This window comes from Nannospalax galili, unplaced genomic scaffold (genome assembly GCF_000622305.1).
Source record: "Nannospalax galili isolate Female #2095 unplaced genomic scaffold, S.galili_v1.0 scaffold599, whole genome shotgun sequence".
Classification (NCBI taxonomy): Eukaryota; Metazoa; Chordata; class Mammalia; order Rodentia; family Spalacidae; genus Nannospalax; species Nannospalax galili.
In genome coordinates this window covers 2,633,042-2,644,429 of record NW_008343079.1, presented here as the reverse complement: position 1 = coordinate 2,644,429, position 11,388 = coordinate 2,633,042, and the positions used below count along the sequence as shown (strand labels likewise).

Here is an 11,388-nt window from a genome sequence, read left to right as displayed (position 1 = left end):
AAGAAGGCACAGCAAGGTGTTAGCATAGAATTTGTATAAAAAATTCAAATTGTTTTGTTTCTTATTTTATGGTCATTTTCAGGAAAAATTATGTCAATACTATTATAGACTCTCTCTCTCCTTCTCTCTCTTTTTGTGTTTTGTTTTGTTTTGGACAGAGTCTTACTGTGGAGCACTGGCTGGCCTGGAACTTGCTATGTAGATTATTAGGTTGGCCTTGATCTCACAGAGATCACAGAGATCTGCCTGCCTTAGCCTCCTGAGTTCTGGGATTAAAGGCGTGTACCACCACATGGCCTAGTCTTTATCTCTTTATAAAAATTATCGTAAAAATGGCCGGTGAGATGGTTCAGTTGGTAAAGTGCTTACCATACAATCCTGACATTCTGAACCTACATAAAGGTGACAGAGAACCAATTCCAAAAAGTTGTCCTCTGACTTCCACCTGTCACCAACACTCACATCACACACACATACAGATCACCACATGGCCGAGTCTTTATCTCTTTATAAAAATTATCGTAAAAATGGCCGGTGAGATGGTTCAGTTGGTAAAGTGCTTACCATACAATCCTGACATTCTGAACCTACATAAAGGTGACAGAAAACCAATTCCAAAAAGTTGTCCTCTGACTTCCACCTGTCACCAACACTCACATCACACACACATACAGATACACACATATAAATTTTTTTTAATTAAAAAAAGATCAAACTAAACAATTAGTAACAACAACAGAAACCCACTCCTTTTTCTTCTGAGTAGACCTTGGACCAGCAGCATCATTCACTGGGAACTTGGAGGTGCAGCTTCTCAGCGGGAACCTGTGTTTTAATGGAATCCCAGATGAACCTGCTTCCACACAGGGAGTCTGGAAAGGGCTGTCTTCTGTGATAGGCTCCTGCAAGCAGGGCCTGGGTCTAGTCCTTCACTCTCCCCCATAGTGGCCTTGCTGTGTGCCTGACACCTAGGAGGCCCATGGTGTTTGTGTCAGTGTAGACGAGTACCCTAGGCATGCAGGGCAGTGAGCAGGGACAGCCCAAGGTGGTCTGCTTGGATGGAGTGGGAAGGTGCTTTCATTTCTTCTGGGCTTGAAAAGTCACATTTTGCTGCAGTCTTACTGCCCTTTGCATCTGAGTGAGCTACACACAGGAAGTCCCTGCACCCTCTGGCTTCTGGGTCAGAACCCCTTCACTGTGGGTGAAGGACACTGGTGTGGCTGATGGAGTTTAACTGGGAACACAAGGTTAAATTCCAGACACCCCCTACGTATTCCCTCCCACACACCCCCATTTTGCTCACTGTCCTGGAAAACACCCCACCATGTTTCCCTGGTCCTTTCTTCTGCGACTAGACGTGCCCTCCAATGCCTCAAGCCTGTTGGGAGCAGTGAGCCAATTCCTAAGGCGACCTTGGCTTTGTCTTCACCTTGACAAACATTCCTTTTTGGCCTGAATTCAGGGAAAGGTCAGGATCAGGGCGCTGAGCTGGGGCTGATGCCCAGGCTAGGTTGAGCATTTGGGAGGGGGGAGGGGAAGGGCCTCACTGGTCCTGGCTGCATCTTTGCAGCCACTGGGTTGAGTCCCCCAGGACTCCCACCAGACTTGAACTGCTCCTAACAATGATGTCCAACCCACAGTGAAGCATTCTCCAGTGCCAGTAGTAGGAAGGGCATTGTCCTGAGGGTTGGGGCCTTTCTGCAGCAGACCCTTCATGCCCACCTTTGTCCCTGATCATCTCACCCCTGACATGGATTCCAGGGCTTGCAGGGTCAGCTCCTCTGTCTCACCTTTTTCTTCCTCACCTTGAGAGAGGCCCCACTGCTGTCATTTCGCCTGGGCCATGGCACCTTCTCTCTCCTCAGTGGCCTTCCTGAATCACGCCTCCAGTATCTTCACTCAACACCCCTTTCTTAAATTCCTGCTATCTAGTTTTACATGCCTTCCTTCCTTTCTTAGCTCATTCATTTGAAACCAGCAGCCGTGCCAGGGTTTCTGTGACCTTCCAGATGAAGATGAGCAAGGCACTTACCAGATTCCATTCGCACCCTCAGGGCTCTGGCAGACCCTTTTATTTATCTGTTACTGATCCCCAGGGGTATTACCTGGGGTCCTTGTAAACTAGTACTATCTTCAAACTCTACTCCCACTCCAGCCTCCCCCTCCCCCACACTGTCTTTTTCTGCATAGGTAACTTTACCATCATCTTCCAGAGCCTTTCCAGTGTCCCTGACCTCAGGTATGTCTGAGGGCTCCCCTCTTCTTGACAGACTTCAGGGCCTGGTTCTCCTGGTTTCTACCTTTCTATTTCTTCTTTCTCACTAGAAGCAGTAGACAATAGGACTCTCCCTACTTAGTCATTTAAACATTAACATGACTATAGGAAAGACTTAAATAGGGCCTGGTATATAATAAGGGCTCACTGAATGTTGCCCATCAGCTTCCTTCTCATCCCTGCCCTTTCCCCTAGTACTTCTTCCCACTTTAGTCTGTCTTGCTCTGGTATACCTCTTGGTGACAAGGTGCCATCTGCCTTCTGTTCCCTTCTGTTCATGTGTTCTCCAGTCCAGCATGTCTTGTTACTTGGTTGCTCTCACTTCCCCCAAAGGTCACTGTCACCTCTTATGCACTGCCAGGTTCTCACCATCTATAACTTTCAACATTGAAGAGGGACAGGGCCAGCTTAGACTGGGGAGGGAGCCAGGAGGAGCCAGGAGGGACTACTGACCCAGAGAATGCGAATAGGTAGTTCCCGGAGCAGAGCACCCAGGAGGCTAAGAGCAATATATTCAGAAAAGGGCAGGATGCTGCCGCCACATAGGGACCTGTTTCTGTCTCCATCACTGGAGCAGAGTGCCACTAGAGGCAGGGCTCCAGGAGGGCAGCATGCCTACTTCAAATGACTAAGGTGAGAGAAGAGACAGAGGGTGGGTGCCCTAGTGGTGAAGCAGAGAGGAAGAGGCTACCCTTGGCGTGTAGCAGAGGTGCCAGGCTGCAGGTGTGAGGCAGCTGTGGAAGGCAGAGGATAAACCCCCAGAGGGTGGTGGAGGGGTATCTACTTGTAGATATTTTGTGTGATTCTGTTCTAATCAGAGTGTTTGGGTGACAGACAGTGGGCAGTTTGCATATATACATATATTCCGTGACTCTTGCCACACGATGCCCTGTGCAACTTCAGGATTCTGCGAGCAAAAAGGCTATCAGCAGATGAGGCCTTATATTAGCTATTTTTCTCATTATTTTGGCAAAAGATCTGACAGAAACAACTTAGAGGAGGACTTACTTTTATTCACAGATGCATGGTGGGAAGACATGGCAGCTTATGTGGCCATAGGATGAGCTGTTGGCTTCTGTCTGTAGTAGCAGGAGTACATAGCACCTTGCTCATGTCTCAGCAGATGAAATCAGGGCCAGAAATTGATCAGGCTTAAGGCTTACTCCAAGTCACTTACTTCCTTTAGCCAGGCCATGCCTCTTAGGGGTTCCACAGCCTCCCAAAACAGCACTGCCAGCTGGAGATCACATGTTCAAGCACAGGAGCCTTTAAGGAACATTTCGGATTCAAAGAAAAACAGGGCCCTGGCCAAAATAAACCTCCTATTTAATTAAAAAAGATGGGAATTGACATTAATGATTTGAAAGTTTGGAGTGCATCCCATCGGGAGAGAATGCCTTGAGAAGAGGTGGGACGAAGGCTGGGGACACCTGGTTTGGACACTTGCGTCACGTTTGCCTGTTGGATGGTTGGAGTGGGTGCAATGGGGCCTGCAGACCCAGCTAGAAGGTCTATGCAGCCCTGTGACTTCTCTGAGATTCGTGCAGCCGAGACGGGGCCCCATAGCCTGAGTTAGTACTAGCTTCTCCGGTTGTCAGTGCAGAGGACAGGGATCTGGGGTTCTCCTAGGCCCTGCATCTTCCTGACTTCCCTTCCTCTATCCACTAAATGTTTGGACTCTCCAGAATTCTGTCATGCCTCCTCTGACCCACATGTCCAGCCACCTCCCAGGCTTTTCACACCATCATTCTTGTCGACACCTCTTTCAGACTAGATGGGATGTTCTTTTCCTCCCAGACTCACCCCTCCCGGCCTGTATCGCTGCTACTGACTACACCCTCTGTGTCGTACCTGTCTTTCCCTCATCCCTCCCCTCCATCCTCCCTGTGCAGCCCTCCCAGAGTATAGCCCAGCTTAGGCACATCTGTGCTCTAAGGCTATTTATGGGATGGAGTGATGGTGAATTCTTAACCCTGCCCACTATTTTCACAGCTCCAGGGCAGCAGAGGTGGGAAGAAGCTCATGTGACTGAGATGCCCAGCCAGGTGGGCACAGAGAGTGGTGTGTCAGATGAGCCTGCTCCCAGGTGCATGAGCAGAGGCCTGCAACTTTGGTGGGGCCCCACACCTCCTGAGTGATAGTCAGAGCCTTGGGGCCCTGACTGGGAGGCAAGCCTCTAGCTGACTGATGCCCTTCTCCAGGGCTCTGAGAAGAGGAAGACTGTGGGTATTTGGAGGGCTATCTCATGGCAGGGCGTGTGTTGTCATCGGGACTACTCACCCTCCAGGATTCTTGTACCATGTCAGTTTCTAGAGCCCACAGAGATGGACTGGTCATCGCTTGTGCAACACTGGGAACTAGACTGGCAATGTAGGTCACCTTTAGCATGCAAACTCTGAAACAGGAAGCTATGTTGAAACAGAAACCTCCAGATGGCTGGCTGGGTGGGCAAAGGCTGGTTGCCGAAGTACCACACCCTCAGTAAGCTGGGCAGGCAGGGAGGGAAGGGCATTTGCAGAGTCAGCCCTCCTGTGGCTAAGCACCTCCGGAGACAGACCCATCCCTCCTGGGCACACTGCTAGGCACACTGTCCGTACCGATTTCCAGAGCCCACTGAAACCCCAGTAGGGAGTGTTACCCTATCCTTCTCCCCAATCTCAGGTCACTGCCCCACAAGCGAAGCTCTTCAAAGCCCAGTGACCTGTACAGTTGGTGTTTAGTCCATACCTCAGAGTTCAGACTGTAGAACCACCCCCTTTATCCCAGGTGTGCCAACCGTAAACATGCCCACATGGATATCCTTTCTTCCTGTTGACACCTATCTGTTGGAGTGAGGTGTTCTGAGGGTTACATCTCTCCCACAGAATCCAGACATGCTCTTACTGTCTGAGATTAGCCCACAGGTGGTGGGCACCCATAGGGCCTCTGGGCCAGAGCTGTTTCCAAGTCACCTGTGGAACCTGGGGTGGATGGAGTGCTGGGCAGCTGCCGAGCATCACTCTTTACTCCTCACCTTTCATCTTGGAGAACTAGAATGGGCCTTTCCAAGACAGAGCTGAGTAGGCCTGGTATAGACCCAGGGTTACAGGGGAAGTAATGTTTCGTGGTTCCAGGCAGTGGAACTTTGGGTGGAGATGAGGGGGAAGCTGTGCTTCCCAGAGAATTGTATTCACTGCAGGCTGGCAAGCACTCAGGTGTGTCACACACCATGTTGTCCTTATGCATCTTAGGCCTAACATGGAAATTTCTATGCCCAACAACCTATAGCCTAGATTCAGCCTGAGTCAGCACAGGCTTCTAGAACCTTCCAAGGACCCTCTTGCAGACTACCTAGGCTCAGTGTGACATACCATCCTTACTTTTCTCCCCTTGGAAATGGAAATGGAAAACTCTGAGCTTTTGAGCCAAGCCCAGGAGAAAAATATCATGACAAGGCAGCCAGATACAGGTGAGTCTGGAGTGGCAAGAGGAAGAGGGATTGTTCCTGGCAACGTGTCTTCTTTCCTAAGGAACATAAGTTCTCTGCCAGAATCTCTAGTTGCGAGCTCTAGTATGACCTTGACCATTGCGAGCTCTAGTATGACCTTGACCATGGTTATCCAAGAAAGACACGGAGTGCATCCCATCAGGAGAAATGCCTTGAGAAGAGGTATTTTAAACACACACTTTTCCATTAAGATGAACTTCTTTTCCATGAAGACTAGTTCACAGTTTTAATGACATTTTTGTTTTGCTTATTAAGATGTACTACACATAAAAATTTAGGAGATACACCATCCAGAAGCAAGGACTTGAAGGGGCTTCATTTGTATTTTTTCAACAGGGCTCATTGACTTCTGGAAGGATTCATTATTTACAGTGGACCATCTGCACAGGGCTTGTTTCCCAGCTGAAATTGTTTCCAAAGAGAAGAGATCTTACCCCTGCTGGTGGCACCCAGCTGACCATGGAGAGTGGAACAAGACCACATAGGCCCAAATACAGTTAGAGCAGAGTAGATGGGTATGAACATGAACCATTCATCCAAGAAACTTCTGGAAGATCCAGGACTCAGAACCAGATAACTACAATCATACAGAGATTTTCCCACAGCCATAGCACTTGCAAGACTTATGGACATATATAGCTATCCCCAGACCCCTGGAAGGAAAGGGCAAGTTCCAGGATGTACACTGACCTGCCTCAGAAAGGTTTTTAGGTCTGCCCCCTGAGCCAGTGACATGCCAGCAGTAGCTATGTACTCTGATGGCCTGGTCTCCAGTGCCCTTGACCTTGGGTATGTCAGCTAGTTTCAAAAATAGGATTGGATCCCAGAGCTGCTCCTTGGAACATGAGCCCGTGTAATCCAAAGCAGACAGAGATAAAGGGTCCTTAGATCTCAGAAGCCCTTCCCACACAGGGAAGATCTCAGTGTCCTGGGGAGAACGTGAGAGGGCTGTGCAATCCACCCAGCCCTGTGGCATGTGAGGAATGCTGCCGCCACCAGCTCCTGTGCCAGTGTTCACCTTCCCACATCCCTGTGCAGTTCTCTCTCCCAAACCTGTGCAGCTCAGCAAGAACCAGCTTCCATGGATGCCAAAGAAACCAGCCACACACCCAAGTGACCTTCTGTTTCTGAGGGCCAGTAAGAACACTTTGAGCAAGGACATGCAGGTCGTTTTTGAGTTTGGAGAACCATCATCAGTTCCTTTGTAGGCTGTTTCTGCTTCAACAGACATACTGGGAAACTTGCATTTCCAATTTCCTGCCCCTCTTTATTCTTGACACATCAAAATGTCCTGACCCCTGCACCAGGCTCTTTTGGGGTGTTTGTTACAAAATGCCTCTGTGTGCTGCCTGAGTGGCAGCTCTGGGCATTGTGTTCCCAGTGACCCACCTGGTTACAGTCTCCACCTGGAGGTATTCTGTTTTCCTCTCTCAAGCCCAGCAAGCTTGGAGCCAGGCCACCCTTTGGCCACTCTTGCTGCAGAGAGGAAAGATCTGGGGAGCTTCCAGGCAAGGGTGTCCCCAGCTGTGCCCCCCCCCGTTGCTGAGGGGTAAAACCCTTTCAATGAGGCTCAATCCCCTGTTCATGGTGGGTAGAGTGTTCAGTGAGGTGCAGGCGAGGCAGTGCCCTTACCTTGACCTGCTCCTTGGTGCCACCAACACGGAAGGCTGTGCGGTCTCACTCACACCCTTTCCATAGCCCTTTTTTGGTCACTTCATCCTTCCCAAGGCTCTGTTGGCTGAGTACCCTGCATTGTAATAGAGCTGCCTGGGGACCTTCTCCATCCAGCCAGGCCCTGTTCTCTTCTGGGTCCTTTGAAAGGAAAGAAAGGAGACAGTAGGCTAGATGGAGCAGGGATGGGCTGGCCTCCCTAGCTCTCTCTTCCTCCCTCCTAAATGCCCTGTCCCCACCATTGGAAGAGAATCTAGTGACTGGATGGTGTGGCATCTGTCCCCCTGGAAGTTCCCTCCTCTACCTAAGTTACACTGTGTTGACCCAGGTCTGTCTGGTAGAATCACAGCTCGCTTGGAACATGGCCCTGAAATTAAGTGCTTGGCAGCCAGGTAAAATGATGAAATGTTGACACTCTGGTGATTGCATCACAGCAGGCTCTATGATCAGGAGGACCATGGCTCTCAAAGTTTATTTTTGCCAAGTTTGTTATCAGCAGGGAGGCACTAGAGCCCCACTCCTCTCACATCCCCATCCTGGCCAGACTCAAACAATGAGCCTGTGTGCTCCACTGGTTGGTGTCCCAAGGGCATGATTTTCCCTCACCAAGATCAAGCTGTCGGCAGCCTTTCTGACATGTGAGACCACAAAGAAGGCTTGTCCATACCCCTAATGGGAGTTGTGTTGGAACCAGAGAATGGTGTTCTAACCATCTCAGGGAGATTTCCAGATGTTTCCTGCCACCTCCAAATTGCAATATTTGGATGAGGGCTCCTAGAAGGGTCCCCTCCAGCTGTCACACCTCCTGAGCCTAATTGTGTTATTCCGAATCGCTACAGAGACCAAAATTGAGCACCATCACCTTCTCCACAGCCACAGCCCCACTTGGATCCATACACCGACTTTCACCCTGACTTATGGGTGTGTGCCTAGTCCTCAGCCCATCCACCCTCCCAGAAATGCTAGACTTACGGCCACCACTAAGGATCTCTTCTCCTTTGTGTCGTCTCTTCATATTCGTAAAGACAGGGTGCTACGCACATTGTTGGCATCTGGAGAATGTGGACTTTAAGCCCAATGCCAAAGTTTATTTAGTCCCTGCTTCTTACCAGCTCTGTTTTCTTAACTGCATAGGGGTGGGTCAACTCACAGAGCACAAGACTCAGGGTTGCTAAGAAGAGTCAATACCCCTGTCCAGTATGGTACCCTCCATGTGCTGGATCACTTTAGTTATCAACTTGACACTCCTGGTTAGAGGGAACCTCAATTGAGGAACTGTTTCCATTGGACTGACCTGTGGCCATGTCTGTGGGGCATTTTCTTGATTGTCGAGCGATATGGGAGGGCCCAGCCCACTGTGGACAGTGCCACCCCTGAGCAGGTGGTATTGTGTTGTATAAGAAAACAGGCTGAGCATAAGCCAGAGGAGCAAGCCAGGAAGCAGCACTCCTCCATGGTCTGTGCTCCAGGTTCCTGCCCTGAGTTCCTGCCTTGGCTTCCCTTGATGATGGACTGTGCTGTAAGCCAAATAAACTCTTTCCTCCCCAGTTTGGTTTCGGCTGAGTGTTTTGTCACAGCAATAGAGAAGCAGACTAGAACACCCCCAGTACCTCTTATATCTACAGGCTTACCACAGTGACCATAACATTGAGGATCCATCAACATTGTCATCCTGAGGTGGCACAGGGTATTACAGGAACATGGGGTTTAGAGTCTGGGGACCTGGATTCAGGCTCTTGTGCTGCCACTTGCTGGTGATGTGATGTAGATTCTGAACCTCAGAATATCTCTGCTTTTGTCACTGTGAAATGGAGGTAAGTGGGTAGTAGTGAAGACCCAGGAAGCAGAGCTAGCAGGCTTAATCACGCCGAACTTGGCTAACATCGTTTTCTTTCCCTTCATAGGCACACATTCTGGCACTTCTGCCATAAGAACCCCAAGACCAGGATTGGAGATCCTCTGCCTGAGGGGCTTCCTGGCTTTAACAGTGGGGTGATGCTGCTGAACTGGAAGCCATGTGCCAGTCTCCACTTTACAGTTGTCTACTGGAGCCTGCACAGGTGCAGCAGCTTGTAGACAAGTACTGGTTCCATGGTCACCTCGGGGACCAGGACTTCCTCACCATGATTGACATGGAGCACCTTGAGCTCTTCCATGTTCCGGACTGCACCTGGAACCGGCAGCTCTCTACCTGGTGGAGGGACCATGGCTACAGTGATGTCTTCCAGGCCTACTTCCACTGCAAGGGCCACATCATGATCTACCATGGGAACTGCAGCAGTCCCATCCAAGAGGACCAGGCACTAACTCACCTGCTATGCCTGTGGATCCCTAAGGCCTAGAGAAGGAAGAGTGTTTCTGTAGGGTTGTCTTTTGGAATCCAGGTGCTGAAGATCTCCCAGATGACAAGTCCCTGCCCTACAGCATTCTGTGTTCCCCAGGGGTTCTGGTTCCTCCAAGGGGCAGGGCCTTTTGCAGAGAATTGACTGTGGAGAGTTAGTGGTGGAAGGAGGGGCTTGTAGCGCCATCTTGGGACAGAGCTGTGAGCTGCCAGGAACGCTCGGTGGCGGGTGTGGGGAACGCGCAGCAGCCAGGTGTACTCAAAGACAGAATGGCCTGGCACTTATAGACCTGGGGTGAGACCGCTGGCCCCTGAGGCATGGGCTAAAGCTAGCAGTGACTATGGGCATGCCGCGGGACTGATCCGATATGGTGGGCTCTGAGCGGTGGTGCAGAGCGCATGGTGCCGACCTCAGTGGTGCAGAGCTAGGCACTGGGTGCTTGTTTCTTTGTAAGTTACTCCCCCCCCCACGGTAATAATAAATGCACATAAAGATATGTTATATGATTTTCCTGATAACGCAAGATACCCAGAGAGAACTCTGGTGACACCTTCCAAAGAAGCCTGGCCTGTGGACTGCTAGTGCTCAGGCTGTTTTCCTTCAGGGCCCAAGGCATCATGAAGGACAAACATATAGGCATTTTCTGGTACTCAAAGGTTGAAGATAAGGAAGGAAAATTGCACCCTTGAGCTCATGGAATAAAAATCCTTTTAAAGAACTGGCCTTTCCTAGACCAAATATAAAGTTCATTTAGATTGACAGCCTTCCATTTTGTGAGAAAGAACAGCAGTACCACCGTAGCTCCCACTGAGCTCTGCATGAGTGAGGCAGGGTTTTAACAAGCAGCCCAGAGCTTAAGCATCCAAAGGAATACCAGCCTTCCACATCCTCACCCAGGAGGCTGTGATCTCCTCTCGGGATGTTCATGTTGCTTAGTGCAGGCTTCAGAAACAGTGCCCCCGTAGAGAAGGCCTCTTGGGCCGGCTGGGAAGCACTTAATAGTCTTCTTATTGTAGCAGTCACACCTCTTATCTCTCCATTATATCCCAGAACCCCATCTCCAGAATCCCATCTCCCCTTAGCTGTCCACCTGCTCCAGGTCACCTGACTGCTAAGGACTCAAATCCACCATCAAAGAACAGAGACTGGCCATGCCCAGGCGTACAGTAGGATTGCCAGCCTGGGAGAACTTATTCCAGCCGCCTCACCATTCACTCATGCAACTGTGTGGGCTTGCAAAGCGAGTGGTCCTCTTGTCTGGTTCTAGTCTCTGTGTGTTTTCCAGTTGCACCATGCCAGACCCTACATCTTCGCAGAGGTTAGTGTCATTTCTTAATTTCTGCTTTTCATGGGCTCTGTTTAAGTCAGCTGCCCACAGGAAGCCACTACTGGGCCAGGCCATACAGTCCAGCTCACGTTCTCAGGAGAGAACTGTGAGATTTCCTTGTATTATGTTTCAGTTTCATTTACTTTTTAAATTTCTTTTCACCTTAGCTAATAGCTAATAAATAATCTTGGAGAACTTCTTCGATTCATTTTGTTTGTTCTCTGGTCACACTTTTCAGTGGCATTAGGCTCTGAATGAAGAGTGCAATCAATCAGTATCATCCAGA

The 11,388-nt window shown here is 49.9% G+C and overlaps 1 pseudogene; it reads left to right on the top strand.

The window, feature by feature from the left end:
* The first annotated feature begins 527 nt into the window (after positions 1–527).
* Positions 528–10,437, top strand: LOC108491127 (annotated as a pseudogene).
* Positions 10,438–11,388: the final 951 nt, after the last annotated feature.